Source organism: Suncus etruscus, chromosome 18 (assembly GCF_024139225.1).
Source record: "Suncus etruscus isolate mSunEtr1 chromosome 18, mSunEtr1.pri.cur, whole genome shotgun sequence".
Lineage (NCBI taxonomy): Eukaryota > Metazoa > Chordata > Mammalia > Eulipotyphla > Soricidae > Suncus > Suncus etruscus.
The window spans coordinates 12,321,591-12,342,988 of NC_064865.1; the positions used below are offsets into that span (position 1 = coordinate 12,321,591).

Sequence of the window (21,398 nt, forward strand, 5' to 3'; positions counted from 1 at the left end):
CCCCCAGCTCTCATTTACCCACCTTATAAAATGGAATACAAGTCATACTAAACGTTTATTAAAAGAGACCAAGGGTCAGTTCACATAATACAAGTGAGGGTTTTAAAACTGATAATATAAAGTTGTTTGAATTTATATAGTGAGCATGTGTATATGGGCAGATTTTTCCTTTAAATAGTTTTATTGAGATATAATCCACAGACTTTACATTTCACTCACTTATATTGTTCAGTTTAAAGCTTTGCATGTAGTCACAGAATTGTGCAACCATGACCAAAAATAATTTTAGACATTTTACTGTATAAAAAACTTATAAACAAATAAGACTACATTAAATCAAGAAGTCTTCTGCACCTCAACGGAAATATGACCAAGATAGGACAGCCCACATAAGGAAAAAATTATTTACCCACCATTATCTGATAAGGAGTTAATATCAAAGATAAGGCACTGGTAGAACTTTACAAAAAAAGAAAATTCAACCCCAACCAAAAAAAGAAATGGAAGAGATGAACAGAAACTTTTTTCTCAAAGAAGAAATCCAAGTGGCCAAAAACACATGAAAAAATTTTCTGAAGTGGGAAGCAATTGTTTTGCCTGAGAGAAAACAGAAATGTGGGTGGGAGGAAAAGGGGAGACATCAGTGATGCAATGGTATATCACCAGTGTACTAGAGTGCATTTGGATGGTGTACATTGTATGACTGAAACCCAACGATGAACAATTTTGTATCTATGGTACTTAAATAAAGCAATTTTAAGAGAAAAAATATCTTAACTCCCTCGTCCCCTTCTAGTCCTCCAATATCACAACCAGATCTATGTTCTCACTAATCTAATTCTTGCCTCACAATTTTGCCTGTTTGGGACATTCTAATGTAAGAATTATACAATATGGGGCACCTGCAATGACCCAATGACTAAAGTACTTGCCTTGTATATATGAGGATAAGATTTTGATTCCTGATACTGCTCACATGCATTAAACAAGATGTAAGTGACTTTCAGCCTTTCTATAGTCAGGTTTGTGCAAGTTTTGGTTGTTACCCCCAATGAACAGCATAAACTAAAATACTCTATACCAGGCCAGAGTGGTAGTACAGCAGGTATGGAGGGTAAGGCACTTGCCTTACACTCAACATTTGTGGGGTCAATCCCCAGAACTCCACGTGGTCCACAAACTCCATCAAGAGTAATTTCTAGGTGCAGAACCAGTGATAATTCTGAGCACAATATTTTTTAATTTTTTAAAATCAATACTGTACCATAGGCAGGCAGGCACCCACCTATTCATCCACCCAGGAAGTCCCACCCACCTATTCATCCACCCAGGAAGCACAATTACAATGTGTGACTCTGGCTATTGAGACAATAATATCAACAGAGGGAAGAGAAGCAGTGAAGGGAGGAAACAAAATAAAAACAATTTTTTTAAGGATGAATGGTAAAGAAAATTAGCTAAAAACTGTTCAAGTTGGGTAATGAAACCAACCCCACGAATTCTGTGTTTCTGCTTTGGATATCATGCCTCAAATAACTCTATTATTACCCTCCATGCAAATGGGGTCATAAGTTATCCATCTTTATGAAAAATGGAATAACATGTTAAAGTTATACCACTGTTAGATTAACAGATTAACAGTTTGTTGAAATATAAAAAAAAACAGTTAAGGTCTCAGACAACTGCATATCTGAAGCTCAATCACAACACCCACAAATATTTAAATAGAAGGAAGAAACAAAAGAATTCACATGTTCTGGCAGACAGGGATACTTCCCAACAAATCATCAAACTCAAATAAAGCCTCAAGCCTCATTGATAAGGAACTTAAATCAAGACTCTATGTAATGGCCACAGAAATAAAGCAATTATTGGATTAACAATTCAACCAACTGAAAGATTAGTGGATCTAGGGTATTAAAAAAATCCATAGAAATGGAACTGCAGAAGTTTAAACATACAATAGCAAGCCACAGCAACAGAATTAAAGAGACAAAGGATCTTCTCAGTGATATTAAAAAATGAGATAAATAAATGAAAGAGAACATAAAATAATTGATAAATAACAACAAGATGAATAATCTTTAATCATAGAAATACAAGAAGGAGAAGAAAAGGGATAGGAAGTAAACCTCTTCCAGGAAAGACCCTATCACTGCTCTGGCATTGACTTACCCCAAAGAGTGCTCTCTTAACACCCAGAGGACTTAGCAACAGCAACAACATGCTTTCAGGGCAAGTGTCTCCTCATCTAATGATGTAATGAAACTAGAGGACGCTCCACATCACTCTGACTCAGTGAAGTAAATGTGCACCCGGTCCATGGAGAATGATTCAGTTGGGCAGCCTGGTATGCCTGGAGACCAGAGTCGGTCTTATGCCAGAAAACTTCAGTGGTGAGGCATTCTTGTAATTAGGCGAAGGCTTTTTTCCATTTTCCCAATATTTTGCTGGTCCTATGCAAACAATGGCGATTGTCACTCTCACACCATTACTACTCTATTTTTTTGAACACTTATCCTTGAAAGAAAGAAAGAAAGAAAGAAAGAAAGAAAGAAAGAAAGAAAGAAAGAAAGAAAGAAAGAAAGAAAGAAAGAAAGAAAGAAAGAAAGAAAGAAAGAAAGAAAGAAAGAAAGAAAGAAAGAAAGAAAGAAAGAAAGAAAGAAAGAAAGAAAGAAAGAAAGAAGGAAGGAAGGAAGGAAGGAAGGAAGGAAGAAAGGAAGAAAGAAAGAAAGAAAGAAAGAAAGAAAGAAAGAAAGAAAGAAAGAAAGAAAGAAAGAAAGAAAGAAAGAAAGAAAGAAAGAAAGAAAGAAAGAAAGAAAGAAAGAAAGAAAGAAAGAAAGAAAGAAAGAAAGAAAGAAAGAAAGAAAGGAAGGAAGGAAGAAAGAAAGGAAGAAAGGAAGAAAGAAAGGAAGAAAGAAAGGAAGGAAGGAAGGAAGGAAGGAAGGAAGGAAGGGAGAGAGAGAGAGAGAGAGAGAGAAAGAAAGAAAGAAAGAAAGAAAGAAAGAAAGAAAGAAAGAAAGAAAGAAAGAAAGAAAGAAAGAAAGAAAGAAAGAAAGAAAGAAAGAAAGAAAGAAAGAAAGAAAGAGAAGAGAAGAGAAGAAAAAAGAAAAATAGCTTATTAAACTTAAAAGAAAATGACTATAGTAAAATGCCTGTCTTGAATGCAGGCAGGGGATGGGAAGGAGGGGGGCATTGGGGGTAGGATTGTTTCACTGGTGAAGGGGGGTGTTCTGATTATGACTGAAACCCAACTACAATCATGTTTGTAATCATGGTGTTTAAATAAAAAATTTATATTAAAAGAAAAAAAGATTACTAAATACAGAAGACTGACAGCAACAATTGTGACTGAACAGAAATCCCAGAATTATAAAGACCCTACCCAAAACTCGTCCAGGACCTGTGCAAAAACCAAGATCTCAAATTACAGGGGGCCGGAGAGATAGCATGGAGGTAAGGCATTTTCTTTTCATGCAGAAGGTCATTGGATCGAATCCCGGCATCCCATATGGTCACCCAAGCCTGCCAAAGTGATTTCTGAACATGGAGCCAGGAGTAACCTCTGAGCACTGCAGGGTGTGACCCAAACTCAAAACAACAACAACAACAACAACAAAACAGAAACCAAGATCTCAGATTACAGAAGACTGACATTGATAACCACACTGAGCAGAATGTTTCCTGGCACCATAAAAAGACCTGGAGGTTCGACAATGAATATGGTTGTAGCATGTAGAAGATCCCATGATAGTATGCTTCAAGGGTGGAGAAACCCTATATCTCTTAGACCAGGTAAATTTCCTTTCTAGTTTCCCCAATACTTACTGTGCCTATGAAAACACACACACACACACACACACACACACACACACACAACTTACCACACCAGTCCTCCCTTTCTTTTTCTTTAATTTTTGTTTAGTTGTGTTTTGTTCTTTTTTTTTTTTTCTTTTTCTCTTTTCTTCCTTCCTCTTTTAAATTTATATGCACAGTTTCTAGACAGAGCTCCTCACGAAGAGTGATTTCTGAGCTCAGAGTCAGGACTGAGCATCACTGGGTGTGACCCTCCCCCCAAACTAAAAACAACAACAACAAAACCCTGGAAATTGAGCTTCCTTATGATTTAGCAATACCACTCCCTGCATATACCCTAGGAATACAAAAACATGATACATAATGACCTCTGCACTCATATGTTCATCATAGCACTATTTATAATAGCCAGAAATTGAAAGCAACCCAGGTGCCCAACAACAAATGAGTGTCTAAAGTAATTGTGGTATATCTATACAATGAAAGCCATTCGTAAAAGTGAAGTCATGAAATTTGCTTATACATGGATGGACATGGAAAGTATTATTCTTAAAAAAGGAGTCCTAGGAAGAGGAATAAACACATAAATAAAAAATAATAATTTTACTTATTTGTGAGATAGAACAGAAATAAAATACAGTGTGGTGATGATATCCAAAGACAATAGAGATGAAAATTAGGAGGACCAGTTTATGGTAGGAAGCTTGCCACAAAGAGCAAAGAGTGCAGTTATAGTAGAGAAGGGTCTAATATGAAGCAATCATGGTACCCCTTCATTTGCAGTAGTACAAACCACATTGTCAACAAAGAAAAGAGAAGCAGAGGGAGGGAGGGACAGAGAGGGAGGGAGGGAGGGAGAGAGAGAGAGAGAGAGAGAGAGAGAGAGAGAGAGAGAGAGAGAGAGAGAGAGAGAGAGAGAGAGAGAAGTAAAATGCCTTTCCCAAAGGTAGATGGAGGATTGTGGCGGGCGGTAGAGGGTATCAGGAAAGGTGAGAAGGAAACTGTTGACATTGGTTGTGGAAAATGCATAATGGTGACAGTTGTATACATTTTTGATTGTAATTTTATCATAAATAAGCTTATCTGTAAAAAAAACTAATATGAACCACCTTGTAACAATGGGATTTGAATTAAATATTTTAAAAAAGAAGCATAGGCTAAAGCTAAAAGACAGCTAACTGAAAGGGATTAACATGTATTGACACATAAATAAAGCCTTGATATAGGACATATAAAGTACTCACAAAGATAAAAAAAAAAGTAAACCCTATCAAAAAATGGAGAGAGGAAATAAAAAGTGACATTTATCAGAAAACAAGTGGATCACCAAGAAGCACGTGAAAAATTCCTAAGTATCACTAATCATTAAAAAATACAAATCAGGTGCTCGCTTCGGCAGCACATATACAAAAATTGGAACGATACAGAGAAGATTAGCATGGCCCCTGCACAAGGATGATATGCAAATTTGTGAAGTGTTCCATATTAAAAAAAAAAAAAGAAAAGAAAATACAAATCAAGGCAACAATGAGATATCACCACACATTAGTGAAATATCACATATCAAAAATATACTGCGGGGGCCGGAGATATAGCACAGCGGTGTTTGCCCTGCAAGCAGCCAATGCAGAACCTAAGGTGGTTGGTTCGAATCCCGGTGTCCCATATGGTCCCCCGTGCATGCCAGGAGCTATTTCTGAGCAGATAGCCAGGAGCAACCCCTGAGCACAGCCGGGCGTGGCCCAAAAACCAAAAAACTAATACTGCGAATGTGGTGAAAAGAAACACCCACTGCTGGCAGAAATGTTATCTGGTTCAACTCCTGTGGAAAACAGTATGAAATTCCTTAGACGAGAGCTGCCATCTGGACAAGAAATGCCACTTTTGGGTATCTATCCCTTGGACTTAAAAACATTCATTCAGGAATCTGAGCGATATTACAGTAACTAGGGTATTTGCCTTGCACGGGGCTGACTTGGGTTCAATTCCTGGCATTCCTTATGGTCCCTTGAGCCAAACAGGAATCATTCCTGCATGCAAAGCCAGAGTAACCCCTGAGCAATACCAGTTGTGGCCAAAAAAAACAAAAACAAAACAAAACACACCCAAGATTTATTTAAAAAATTACATACACATTATCATTCATTGTTGTACTTAGTACAATAGCTAATATATAAAATCGTCCTAAGTGTCCAATGACAGGTTAATGGATTATGAATGGAGATCTGGTACATAGCCACAATGAAATATTATGCAGCTGAAAGGAATCATAAAATCATACAATTTGCTGCAACCTGGCTGGAACTAGAAGATACCATATTATGTGAAGTAAGATGGGAGAAGAAAGATAAATACAGGATAACCTCAGTTATCTGTAGTATGCAGAATTAACTTGATGAGGAAAATTAATGTAATGAAGGGGGCTTGCTTAGATTATTTTTGACCTCAGAGCCTAGGGAAGAAAAATAGAAATCAAGGGAGAAAGGAAGAAGTTGAGAGAGGTAAGTAATGGAACAGGGTTTCTAGACTTTGATTATATTGGTGATATAAGCGAATGATTTAGCTATATATCCAAACCACAGACTCAGCAACAGGGAAATATGAGATCTAAGCTATAACTACAAAACTTTGTAATGTGCTTGCCAAGGTTGCAGGTGGGGGTATGAGAGTAGAAGTTAGGGAATAATAGAATATGGGAGCACTGGTAATGGAAATTAACAACAGTGTAATTGGTGTTGCAATATTATATTATTGCAATTCTATATTATTATAATTACATGTCTAAAACTCTATCACTAATTTTATAAACCAAAATTCTTTAAATAAGTAAGTAAAAAATAAAAAGAATATAAGAAATGAGGCTACTACCTGCTGCACACCAATCCGGCTTCTGCCAGAAGACCACCTCGCATCTCTGAAACTATGCCATATTGAAAGAGCAATACACAATTGTCACAGTATGGTACCTAAATAGGAAATTAGTAACATTTGGCATCACTGAATTAGTAGGAGATAAATTTGGGTTGTATCCATGAAAAATCTCCATTTATCTTTTTCCAAATTTTGATGCCAATATAAACACACAATAAAATTTCTGGGAATACTTCAGTGGCTAGAATGCCATGAATAAAATAAGATGGCACAGTTGCTAAAGACATCTACCTTTCAGGGAGGAGACAATAAATTCAATCCTTGGTGCTACATGCACCTTGGTGCTACACGATTAAAAAATAACATCTGTAATTCTTGGTCTCTGCATCTCAACTATTTAGGAGTCCCAGCACAGAGTGTGCAAATTTAGTGCACTGCCAAGAAGTGTGAGAAAATCAGCAATTATATTATGCAACCTATAGGGAGCACTGCTAAATATGCATATGCACTGTGACGAGAGTGCTCAGCATGCAGATGTATAAGCACCACAATGACACCCCCTGAACATAACAACCCGAATGTATCTTGGCATTGCAAGTAAATGGCTATGACACTTAATGAGCACATAAACAAGCTACAAGCATCGCAACTAAAGTGTGAGCCAAGCACCACAACCAGCTAGTTGATCCCTTTGAATTACTACTACCAAAAGTGTGAGAGCCGCAGCTAAAAATGTGTGATCCCTGGTCCTCAAAACAACAGCAACTATAGGAAGGGAAGGAAGAGAAATAAAGGAAGATATCTCTTACAAAAGTTGTATGAAAAGCTGCCTATCATAAGTGTTTTTTTTTTATAAAGGGTTAGTTTGCAATAAAATGTTACTCTTAGCATATTCTCTCTCAAAAAATCCTTGAACAATATTGAGGAATTAGGAATCACATCTAATAAATAGTATGATTGTCCAAATTAATTTCAAAATTTAGGGTCAGAAAATATTGCAGAATTTAAATCACTTGTCTTTCACACAGGTCCCTGTTTAATTCCCATCACTGCATTTGGTCCCTTGAGCACCTCCCAAGAGTGATTTTTTTTTTTTTGAGCACAGAGCCAGAAGTAGACCCTAGGAACATCTAGCTGTGGCCTCAAAACAATAATAAAGTCATGCTTTGTATTTGTCTTCACACATGACACCTCTGCAGGACTATTACATTGATACATATATATATATATATTATTTTCTTGTTAACAGGAAATTAATCTCCTTAAAAAATAACATCTGTAATTATACTAGTTCACTTTTGTGAAGGTGTTTGCCTTGCATGTGGCTGACCTCGTTCAGTCCTTAGAACTGCACATCATTCTCTGAGCACAGGTAGAAGTCACCAATGAGCACTATCGGATATGGCCCAAAATTTAACCCCCCCCCCCCCAAATCAATTGTTACAAACATGAAAAAAGATTGTAGGGACAGAAGTGATAGCACAGTGGTAGGATATTTGCCTTGCATGCAGATGATATTGGGTTCAATTCAGATGAAATGGTTTCAATTCCCAGCATTCCATGTGGTCCCTGCCAGAAGCAATTTCTGAGTGCAGAACCAGGAGTAACCTGAGCACTGCCAGGTGTGCCCACACACACAAAAAAAGATTGTAATGACTTTTAAATTCTCTATGAAGTGTAAGTAATAAGTGATGAAACAAAAAACATATAATCTCAGTCAAGGTCATATTCAAATATAAGTTCTAATTTTTTTATTATGTGGTCTCGATTTTAATTCTGCCTGAGTCTGTTTCCTTACTTGTGAAATACAATTATCTACCATCTATATGAGGATGGCATTGATGTAAGTAGGATATACCACAAAGTAGATGACACATAACATATAACAGACTTGGGGCCGGAGAGATAGCATGGAGGTAAGGCATTTGCCTTTCATGCAGAAAGTCAGTGGTTCAAATTCTGGCATCCCATATGGTCCCCTGTGCCTGCCAGGGGCGATTTCTGAGCGTAGAGTCAGGAGTAACCCCTGAGCACTGCCGAGTGTGACCCAAAAACAAAACAAAACAAACAAAAAAAAACAAAACAAAAAAAATTTATTATTCTTTCTTTTCATTCCTTTTTCCTGGATATAACAAAATAGCCATAGGTTATAAAATCAATGTTTGCTTGCAGATTTTGCAAGAGACTTGTGGTTGCTTTATAAAATCATTCATATACATAAATTCTGTTTAGCCATGAAGTTGAGTGGAAACAGGAACTAAAGTAAAATGTAAAATTACTAATCCCACACGCACACATGCATACATGCACAATCACTCACTCACTGTAAAAAAAAAAAAAAAAGAAAATAAGAAAAATAAAAAAGGAAAATCTTTTCCAATCTTTTTCTGAACATTTTTGAAGTAAAAATAGTCTTTAAATAAAGGTTCTTCCTTCACTATGTTTATGGGATTTTTTGTTTTTGTTTTGTGGGCCACACCCGGCGACGCTCAGGGCTTATTCCTGGCTGTCTGCTCAGAAATAGCTCCTGGCAGGCACGGGGAACCATATGGGACGCCGGGATTCGAACCAACCACCTTAGGTCCTGGATCGGCTGCTTGCAAGGCAAACACCGCTGTGCTCTTTCCAGCCCCACTATGCTTATGTTTTAACATTAATTTACCATCAAATTTTTTAAATAATATATATTTATTTTAAACATAGTGGCTTACATATCGTTGACAATAATATTTTAGGTACATATTAACATAAAATCAGGGGAATTCCCATCACCGAATTGTCCTCCCTCCACCTCCATTCCCATCCTACCTCCCATATCCTCCTCCCTCACCCCGGGGCTGCTAGCATGAGTGGTCCTCTCTGTGCCCAGCTTACTACTTAGTGATCCTACACCTGTTTGGTCTTGGTACCTCCCTTGTTTCCCCCTCTGATTGGGAGGCTGGACGAGATAGTTTAAGTTATGTGGTTTTGTTTGAAGAAAGAAAAAGTAATAAAATGGGGTAAAAAATCAAATATGCCGAAAATGGGTGGAGTCCTTCTAGAGGCTCTCATCCTCGGTTTGAGAGACAAAGAGGAAAAAGAAGGTGAAACACCCCAACAGTACAATTTTCTACCTTTGTTGGATTTATGCACAAGAATCACTCCTTTATAAATCTCATACATGATAAATTGATACAATTTATTTCAACTTGAAGTAGGTTAACTTTGGAGTATTTTGTCCCATATTAGTATAGTCCTTGATCCAAACAATTAACTAACCTGAATTTATATTGAGGACGTATCTAATTTCAATTGAGTCAGTTTCAATCTTTTTATTTCCTTTCTTCCTACCTTCCCTAGACTAAGATTAATAGAAATTATGGTTCCATGAATCCTTTTTAAAATCTACTAATCTATTCTTTACCATAGCATGACCAAGTGTTTTAGCATTACATGACTAGGGTATCAAGTTACTGTTATTTTCACCAGACTATGATGTCCTTCTTTTTAGAGCCTGGCTTTTTTTAGCTCCCTGGACACCTGAGAATACAGGTACACTATTATTAGCATAATGTGGTATTCATATTGTTTTTTAGGATATTTAATCAAAGACTCTGAGAGGTAAAAGAAAGTAAAGAAATGCCAGCCTATTTGGTTTTAGAAGGTATAACTCTCAAAGTCACAATAGGAATTTCCAGTACTGACACTAAAGAATTCATTGAACTCATTACTACTGTATATTATATATGTAATGGGACTTATATTAGGTACTATGTTTTCTGATCATGTTTTTTTTATAAATTGGAATAAATTATCTTGAAAAAAAGATTAGGTATGCAATAGTGTGAAGTCCTGTGTTTGATATTTAGCACCACAAAAAAGGCTAATTTCCATTTTAAATACCGTATTTTCTGGCGTATAAGAAGACCACCTAATTTTGCAGTTAAAACATAGGTTTAGGCCTATATTCACTGTATCAGACAGAAAGTTCCTGTGCTGCATGTGTTCCTGTGCTCGTGTACCACAGTGAGCCAATCACAACAAGCAAAGGTTCAAAGGTTATACTATAATAGACTTCCTCTCTGACTCTGGCCAATCTGAACAGGCTTTTGACAGTGGATTCTGTTTCAGAACATTGTCTAATTGGCATGCATAAAAAGCCTGCTTGGATTGGCTGAGTTAGAGAGGCGGTCAGAGCATCCTTGCAGTGATTGGTCCCTTATCATAGGCACCTTTTCTGGCAATTCCCTGGTGGCGTCAGTTAATCTCCCACACTACATGAACCAAACAACACCCCATCCTCGGACCCTAGCAGTGAACCACCAACACGGTTAGCTGGGTTTTGCTTCATGATATACTCGGCGTATAAGATGACCCCCGATTTTCGGTTGACTTTTTTTTTGTTGTTTCAAAAGTCGTCTATACGCCGGAAAATATGGTACTGAAAATTTTTTATCTAAAATTATTGTTTATTTTCCTCACTCCACCTTTCACTTGTAGGTAAATTTTTTTTTTCAGTGCCAGGGGTCAAACCATGAACCTCATACATGCAAGGCAAAGTGTTCTAAATCTGAGTTACATCCCAAGCCCCCACAAATCCACTTCTTTAATAACCAGAAAACCATATACACAGAGCCACGAAGTACACAGAGAAAATAAAGGTTTACTGGGGATTGGAGAGGGGAATAACATATAAAGGTGGGGATAGTAGGGGAAGAGAGGGTAGTATTTTTTATTCTTTAAGCAAAATTTTTAAAAAAATCAAAAAATTCATTCTTTTCTTGCCATTATATTTAAAGGAAAACAAGGAAAATAGTCTATTTCCTGATCATCTAATAATTTCCATACTCCTTTGTTCTTTCTTTTTCATCATATATATGCCTATTTTACTCTGTGCTCTTTCTCTCATTTCTCTCTCTCTCTCTCATTTCTCTCTCTCTCTCTCTCTCTTTCTCTCTCTCTCTCCACACTAATTCTACAACAGCTCACTCCTATTCACTCTATAAATCAGAGGCCTTCAATTCCAATAATTTCGAAGACATGCCTCATTTTTTAACTGGAGCATAGCTAATGATGCAGATGAAATCGGGGCCTGGGAACATTTGATCTAGTGCTAGACAAGGGAAGCAAGGTGGCATCAGCCCCTCTCTGAGATAGTCTGCAGCCAAGAAGCGGCACCAATAAGAATACAAGTGACATGCCTATCACATGTATCAAAGTGGAAGCTCAATCTGTACAGCAATATAAGTCTCTCTCACATCCCAGCATGGGTGCTGGCCCTGAGCTGCAGTTCCAGTAATTGACATAGTTGCCCAATGCTACAAAACAAACTCAGAAACTATTCTCATTAGACATCCCCCTGCTTTGCGACTCTGTTATTGTAAAACTCCAACACTGAGCCTCATACCACCGTGGCTCTGTTTTTAATTAGTTCTGATGGCACTGGGCTGTAAGCCAAAGGAAAAATGAACTTCCTGTGACTGAGGCTTGCTGCTCAGTATGTCGCTTCCTTCTTAAAGAGATTGTTTTCACAACGTTTTATGAAAAGGACTACTGACAGAAATAATACAAGTTTTTACTGCCTTTGATATTTTTTCAGGCTTATAAAAACCAGTCAAAAGTCAAAGAATTTGTAAAGTTACAATGCCATTATTTGGTGTTTTGTGTAACCCAGTTGACTTGTCTTTTGATTAAAGACATCCTACCCGATTAATTTTTTTAAATGGAGAAAACACAGGCTTCTGTTAAAAATTTAAGACCATGAACGTTTTAATGTTTCCACTAAATTAATCCAGTGATATATTTTTTACTGCTTGGGTCATTGCTACCATGGTGTTAGAAGTAAGATGCCAGTAAGGTCACCTTCTTACCTCTGGAAAGAGATGGTGGTAACTCTAGACAAGTAATTTAGATAAATGTTAGAATTGTGTATAAAATGAACCTTCATTACCACTAAATTTAGCTCATGAGAAGGTTTTGAAAATTAATTTAATTATATTTAAATCAACTAATGAGAAATTTTTTTATTTTCATAAAATTGGAAGTTAGAAGCTAGATATTTTGCTTTCTAGATTTTTTTTTGTAATCTATCACTACATATGATGGATGTGGACTCTTCCGTTAATTAGAAACAAGCAATAACAACCTCAGAAAAGTAAAATGGAGCGAGAGAGAGAGAGAGAGAGAGAGAGAGAGAGAGAGAGAGAGTAGTGAGGCAAAGAACTTTTCTCTCACACAGTCAACCCAGGTTCCTTCCACACCATCACATATGGTCCCTGAGTCTTGCCAGGAATGATCTCTGAGTGCAGAGTCAGGAGTAATGCCTGAGTACAGCCTGATATGAGCTTTAAAGGGGGGGGGGGGAAGAAGAGAAGATGGAAGATGCAGCCGAGGAAGAGGAAGAAAGAGATAAATATGAGAAAATGAAATTAGGAATAATATACATAATTTTTTCTGGAAATAAAGCACAGAAATACCTAACGTTCTGTAGTAGCAGTATCCAGGCCCTGCTGAAAGTCCTAGAATCACTTTTCAGAGCAGTTGAATATAGAAGCAACACTTCTAAGACCTCTACTAGAATAAGCATAATAAGGGCTGGAGAGAACATCCAGCAGGTAGGGCACTTGCCTTGTACAAAGTTGATCTGGGTTAATACATAGCAAATCCCATGAGCTAGCCAGGAGGTATTCCTGAGTGCAGATATTAATAACCCCTGAGTACTGCTTGATGTGGCCCTCCAAAATGCAGATAAGTATAAATAATAAATAATACAACAGAATGAATATGGCAATGGAGCAGTGGAGTTGAGTGTGCTGGTTAAATTCGTAGCCTTCAAGTTGAAGTCCTGGTTTGTCTTTCTGGAGTGAGTCTAATGAATTCTTACTCTAACAAATTTAGTAGGGCCAAGTTTAGAATTCTAGCTCTGCCACTTAATTACTGTGTAAGCTAGGAAGAATTGCTTCAAATATCTGAAATATTTTTCATATAAATGAGAAAAATCTATAACTATAATATATAATTTATAACTAAAAATCTATAAAGAATGTATAACACTTAACATCTTATATAATATTTAATAAAAATTAAATTATTATATTATGACTACCAGAGGCTTTTTCAAGTCTTTTTTCCTATAATTTATTTTGGTTGTGAGCAATGTGAATTACAAGTCTTTTACAATTATATTTAAGGTACATAATGAGAGTAAATTAGGGCCATTCACACCACCAATGTCGTCCTCCCTCCACCCCTATTCCCAGCATACACCCCATACCTTCCCTCTTTGCCCCCTGGACTGCTAGTGTAAAAGGTCCCCTTTGTATATAACTTATTGTCGATCTTGATTCTGTTGTCGTTGACTTTGGGCTTGGTATTTAGACCTTATCATTATTTATTTCCACTCAATGTTCATGTGACTGTTTGCTCCTGGCTCCATGCACTTTTTATTTTCCCTCAATTTATGAGGCAGAACAAGATGATTTAAGTTCTGTGGTTCTGTTGAGGAAAAAATTCTGGGAGGTGTCTGTCTAGGAACCAATTTATCAGTACCAATTTAAAAGAAGAAAGGGGGGGAGAAGCAAAGACAAAATACAACATCACAATAAACAACTACTAAACAACAACAAAAAAGAAAAAAGGGAAGGAGGGCTGGTGTGGCAAAGCTTTGTGTGTGTTTTTTTGTTTTGTTTTGTTTTGTTTTTGCATAGGCACAGTAAGTATTGGGGAAATTAGAAAGGGAATTCCCTTGGCCTAAATGATACAGGGTTTCTCCACCCTTGAAGCATACAGTCATGGAAACAACTACAGGCTCTGAACATGCTCATTATCAAACCCAAGTTCTTTTTATGGTGCCAGGAATTGTTTTGATCAATTTGTTGAGCAGTCCTCCGTAATAGGATATCTTGGTCTTTGCACAGGTCATAGGATGAAGTCTAGGATAGTCTTTCTTTGTTTCTGGAAGTTCTGATTCATCACGGATGTTATAGTCAGTCATCTGTAATTAGTGATCTTGGTTTTTGCACAGATCGTAGGATGAAGCCTAGAATATAGTCTTTCCTTAAGGTTTCAGAAGTTCTGCTTAGTCATAGTTGTCAAAGTCAGACCTCTGGAATTAGATATCTTGGTTTTTGTTCAAATCCTAGGCTGAAGCTTGGGCTAAGGCCTTTCTTATTGGACCCAGGAAAAGTTCTGCCCAGTTGTGGTTGTCAAAGTCTTCTGTAATTAGTATCTCTGTTTTTGCACAGATCAAAGGTCGAAGTGCCTTCTGATTTCATCTTACATTAGGTGATGAGGTAGGACAACCTGCTCTTAGATCAAGTTGTTGCTGTTTCCTCGTTGTCAGGATGTCATAACAACCTGGCACAAGTTGGTGCCAGAGCTACCAGTATTAGGAACTCCCTGGGGTGAGTTTGGTTCCTGGTGTATTTGTGAGGAACTGTGTCTGTTCTACAAGTTGGGATCTGGGGCTCAGGGTTGGATGATAGCTGTCTGATCACATGGAGTCTAAGTCGAGTCTCCTTGGCACATGTTCAGTGTGGGAGGTGTCCCTGTATTATAACATTTATGTGTTCTTATCCCTAATAAATAAGAGCTTGTTTCTGTACCTAATATTTTCCCTTTTTTAGTATGCCTGTACAAAAGGGAATGGTGCCATATTATATTGCTGGTACAATAATGACAGGTTGTACAATCTCTGTGCCCTGTTTTTGACCTGAATTTTTATCCCAAGCAAGACTTTTTCTTTTAGAATTTTGTACCAATCAGAACCCAAACAAAATAATTTTAATAAAATATAGGGAGAAATTTATAAAGATGAAAAAAATTTTAAAAAATTAAAAAGATTTTAGAAAAAAGAAAGAAGTAAAAAGGGATGAAGGAGGCTACTTTTCCATGTGGAAATAAACACACTAACGGACATATTTATTGGAGTATTAAACATGCAAAGAAAATATAGATATCTTCATTAATTCTTCAAAAATATTCTTGGGGGTGAGATAATATTATGACTGCAGAGCCTTTTTAAATAAGACAATAAACTTTCTTTTTGGTTCTGGGGTCATATCTGGTGGCCTCTGGGTGTACTCCTGGGGACCATATGGAATCCTGGGGATTAAATTGAGGTAAGCTGAATGCAAGGCAAATGTCCTACCCACTGTACTATCACTCTGGTCCACCAATAAACTTTTATTTAAAACAAATGTTTGTTTCCTTTGACTTTAGTCCTCAAAAATCACTGGATCACTAAATATGAAAATAAACAAGTATAATCTCAGATCTCCCATGTATCAAAATGGGTAACGATTAATTTAGAGATATTGTTATCATCATTGTTTGGTTTTGGGGGAGTCATACCAGCAGAGTTTAGGATTGGATCTCAGTTTACACCTGAGATTGAACTGTGCCTCCTCCAGGCCAGTATGCACTTAGCCTGTTGGGCTATTTCACCAGCCCCCAAAAGAGATAATCCTCTAGTTTTGTGCAATGCTCCAGAGAAATAAATGCCATTTATTTTTTCTGATTTAAAAATTATTCATAAAACATTTTTATTGGCATAATCAGCCAAAATAAGTCCTACACTACTGATACACATTTTTCTTTTGGATATATTTAATGTGCTGAATAAGTCCTAAAAAGACTACTGTAAATATTATCTCTTATTCAACGTTTTTCCTATTTCTTTTTATCAGATAGGTGCTGACCTTCTTTAAACACTGCTACTTATCATTTCCCCCTCTTATTTAAAGGAATTACATCGTTCTTCATGATTAAGTTTAAGTCTTACAATGTACTCCACAATTTTCTATAAATATTCCCCACCACTAATGGCCCCAGTTTCCCTCCCATACTTCCATCCACACCCCCACCTGCCTCTTGGCAGACATTTACTTCTTTCTCTTCTTTCCTTCTCACTTTTCTTTCTTTTTTCTTTTTCTTCCTTTCTTTCTTCTTTCTTTCTTTCTTTCTTTCCTTCTTTCTTTCTTTCTTCTCTTTCTTTCTTTCTTTCTTTCTTCTCTCTCTCTCTTTCTTTCTTTCTTTCTTCTCTCTCTCTCTTTCTTTCTTTCTTTCTTTCTTTCTTTCTTTCTTTCTTTCTTTCTTTCTTTTTTTCTTTCTTGATTTTTGGGCCACATCTGATGATGCTCAGGGGTTCTGGCTATGAGCTCAGAAATTACTCCTAGATTGGGGAACCATATGGGATGCCAGGGAGATCTAACCATGGTCCGTCCTAAGCTAGCACAAGCAAGGCAGATGCTTTACTGCTTGCACCACCACTCTGGCCCCTCTTTCTCAATTCTCCCTTTGATTCCCTTTTATAACACTTTAGTTTACACTACTGTTGAAGAGGTATGTATCATGCATATCATCTTATCCCCTTTTAGCACCCCACTTTTGTCCAGAATGATCAGTTGCAGCTATCATTGTCTTATTGGATCCTCCTCTATCATAAGTACTTTGACCCATTATTTGTGGCAAGCTTCAGATTAATAATTGATCCTACTAACCCTCATCTCTAATGTCTCTAGATATTATTACCATGCCATCTTTTATCTTTCTTATAACCCACATATGAGTGAGACTAGTCTATGTCCCTCCCCTCTGACTCATTTCACTCAACATAATATTTTCTATATTCATCTATGCTAAAGCAAATTTCATGACTTCCTTTTTTCTAACCACTACATAGTGCTCCTTTGTGTAGATATACCAGTTTCTTTAGCCACTCACCTGTTCTAGGGCACTTGGATTGTTCCAGATTCTGGCTATTGTAAACAGTCCTGTGACAAATATAGGAATGCAAAAGGCTTTATTATTCCATGGTATTTTCTATGTTTCTAGGTTATATCCCTGGGAGTAGTAGCACTGAATTATATGAAAGTTCAATTTCCAGCTTTTTGAGGAATATTAATATATGTTCCAAAAAGGCTAGAAGAGTCAGCATCCATGAAACTGGTTGTTCTTGTTCTTTATGATATGTGCCAGTCTCTGTGGTGTGACATGATATCGCATTACTGTTTTGATTTGCATCGGCCTGATTAGTGGACCATATTTTTATTTGCCTTTTGGTTAATCATATTTCTTCTTTGACAAAAAGTTTGTATATTTTCTCATAATTTCAATGGGGTTAGACATTTTTTTCTTGTTGAATTTTATCAGTACTTTGTATACCTTAGATATAATCCCGTAGCTGATGGGTGCTAGGTGAAAAGTTTCTCCCGTTCCATGGGTAGTTTTTGTATCTTAGTCACTGTTTCTTTTGAGGTGAAGAAGCTTCTCATTTTAATGTGTCCCATTTGTTTATCTTTGCATCCACATGCTTGACTAGTGGTGTTTCATCGTTGAAGATGCCTTTAGCTTCTATGTCATGGAATGTTCTGCCTATGTTTTGCTCTATGTACCTTATGGTTTCAGGTTATATAGCAAGATCTTTAATACATTTTGATTTGACCTTCATGGTTGGGGTTAAAGAGAAGCATGAGTTCACTTTTTTGCATGTGGTTAACCATTTTTCTCAGCAGCATTTCTTGAAGAGGCTTTCCTTGCTCCACTGTGTATTTCTTGCTCCTGTATCAAAGATTAATTGATCATAAGTCTCTGGGTCAAACTCTGAGTATTCAAGTCTATTCCGTTGATCTGATGGTCTATCTTTATATCCTAATACCATGCTGTTTTGTGGGGGAGGCCACACCCAGTGTCAGCTCAGAGATTACTCCTGGCTATGCACTCAGAAATCACTCCGGGTTAGGGGGAACAATGGGACACTGGGGATCGTACCATGGTCTGATCTAGGTCAGTCACGTGCAAGACAAATGCCCTACTGCTCCGGCCCCACCATGCTGTTTTAATCACTATTACTTTATAGTCAGTTTAAAGTTGTGGAAAGTGATTCCATTCATCTTTTTTTTCTTTTCTTTCATTCTTGTTTATTTTTCCCATGTATTGTTTTAGCTATTCATAGGTGTTTACTGTTCAAATAGAACTCAAGAGTGTTGGATTCACTTCTTAGAAAAATATGTCATGGGAAATTTTATAGGGATTGAATTAAGTCAGTACAATGCTTTGGGAAGTATCACCATTTTAATTATGTTAATCCTCCTGATTCATGAGCAGAATATATATTCCACTTTTGAGTATCATTTTTTTATTTCTTAAAGCAGTGTCTTTTAGTTTTCTTTGTAGGTCTTTCACCTGTTTAGTTAAATTGACTCCAAAGTACTTGATTCTCTGAGGCACACTTGTGAATAGAATTTTAGTTTAATAATTTTTTATTTCATTCATTATATGTGTATAGTAAAGCTATGGATTTTTGTGTATTATTTTTTAGCTTGCCACTATACTATACAAGTATACAAGACTATTGTCTCTAGAAGCTTTTTTGTAGACTCTAGGATTTTCTAGATACAATATCATGTCGTCTGCAAACAGTGAGAACTTGACTTATTCCTTTCCTCACTGTTGCCATTGATATATTTATGATTACCTAATTGCTATGGCAAATACTGTATTGAAAAAAAGTGGAAAGAGGGAGCAATCTTATCTTGTGTAAGATCTTAGAGGAAAGACTTTTAGTTTTTTTCCCATTGAGTATAATGCTTACATTGAATTTGTGGTAAAAGATTTTGACAATATTGAGAAAAGTTCCTTTCATTCCCAATTGTTGAGAGTTTTTATCATGAACAAGTATTGAACTTTGGTGAATGCTGTCTTTGCATCTATTGATATAATCATATGATTTTTCCTTCTGTTGGTATGGTGCATTATAATGTTTGGCATGTGTATATTAAACCATCCGTTCATCCCTGGAATGAATCCTACTTGGTCATGATGAGTAACATTTTTGATGAGTTGTTGGATTCTATTTGCTAGTATTTTGTTGAATATCTTTAAATATGTGTTTATCAAGGATATAGGCCTATACTTTTCTTTTTTGTGGTGTCTCTGTCTGCTTTTGATAATAAGATAGTGCAACATTCATAGAAACTGCTTGGAAGTGTTTTAGTTTCTTCAATTTTCTGGAATATCCTAAAAAGAATCAGCAGTTAGGTCCTCTTTAAAAGTTTGAAAGAATTCACTAATAAATTCATCTGGGTCTGGGCTTTTGTTTGGTGGAAGCATTTTGATTATCATTTTAATTTTCTCAATCAGGATAGTATTCAGATATTTCAGATCACATTAGTTAAACCTTTAGAGATTATAGGGATGAAAAATTATACATTTATTCCAGGTTTTCTTATTTTATGGCATAATGATTCCAAAAGTGATCTCTGATTACCCTTTGAATTTTTTTTTTTTTTGGTTTTTGTGCCACACCCAGCTTTGCTCAAGGGTTACTCCTGGCTGTCTGCTCAGAAATAGCTCCTGGCAGGCACGGGGGACCATATGGGACACCGGGATTCCAACCAACCACCTTTGGTCCTAGATCGGCTGTTTGCAAGGCAAACACCACTGTGCTATCTCTCCGGGCCCTACCCTTTGAATTTTTGTACTATCTCCCTTTTCATTTCTAATTCTGGTTATTAAGTTTCTCTCTTTCCTTGTGAGTCTTGCTAGTGATTTTCTATCTTGTTTATTTTTCAAAGAAACAAGTCTTGCTTTCATTGATACTTTGGATTGTTTTGTGAGTGTCCAGTTCATTAATTTCTGCTTTACATTTTATTATTTCCTTCTTCATGCTTACATTTGGCTCATTTTGTTGATAATTTTCCAATATCTTAAGCTGTGCTATTAAGATATTTACGTAATTATTTTCTTCCTTCCTGGTGAATGCTTGCAAAGCTATAAATTTTCTTCTTAATTCTACTTTTGCTGTGTCCCAAAAATTCAGGTAATTTGTGTATTCATTCACATTTGTTTCCAGAAATGTATTGATTTCCTCTTTGATTTCATTGCTGAAATGAAATCAGTGCTAAAAGGAATTCATCAGTGAACCATTTATTTTTCATTTGTTTCTCTCTTTCTGTTTGTAATTCACTTTTATTTTATTTTCAATGCATCATGGTCAGAGAAGATAGCTGATACAATTTCTATCCTTTTGATTTTGTGAAAGTATATTTTATGGTCGAGCATATGGTCTATCTTGGAAAATGTCCCATGTACACTTTGGGGGGATTAAAAAAAAATATATATATGTACATACATACATATATATGGAAGGAAGTATATAGATAGATAGATAATAGGTATCTAGATGGATAGATATGGCTTTTAATCCCCCCAAAGCTGAATATACTTTCTTCTCCATAAAATCAAGAGGATAGAAAATTTATCAGCTATCTTCTCTGACCATGATGCACTGAAAATACTAAGCCACTCTCATCCATTTCTTCCTTCACAGCCAATATATTTTTGTTGAGTTTTAGCCTAGTTGATCTAACAAGAGGTGATCGGTGGTGTTGAATTCTCCCATTGCAATTGTATTGCTATTGAAGTCTTCCTTCAAAAATATTAGCAGTTGTTTTAATTATTTTGCTGGCCCCTCATTGGGTATATAGGAGTATATATATACTCCTATACAGTATATAGGAGTTATTTCTTCTTATGTACATATATCTCTTTTTATTAAGAAATGGCTCTCTCTGTCTCTTATAACCTTTTTCAGTCTGAGGTCTATGTTGTCTAATATTAGTATGGCCACCCCAGCCTTTTTTTTTTACAGAGTTGTTTGCTTAAAGTACTATCTTCCAAACTTGGAATTTGAGTTTCTATTTGCTCTGACTATTCACATATGCTCTGACTAT

General features: G+C 36.5%; 1 non-coding gene across 1 annotated transcript; it reads left to right on the plus strand.

Moving 5' to 3' along the window:
- The first annotated feature begins 5,199 nt into the window (after positions 1-5,199).
- LOC125996675 (U6 spliceosomal RNA) lies at positions 5,200-5,306 on the plus strand. Its single transcript, XR_007491356.1, has one exon. It is a non-coding gene; the product is annotated as a U6 spliceosomal RNA (small nuclear RNA).
- The last annotated feature ends 16,092 nt before the right edge of the window (positions 5,307-21,398 follow it).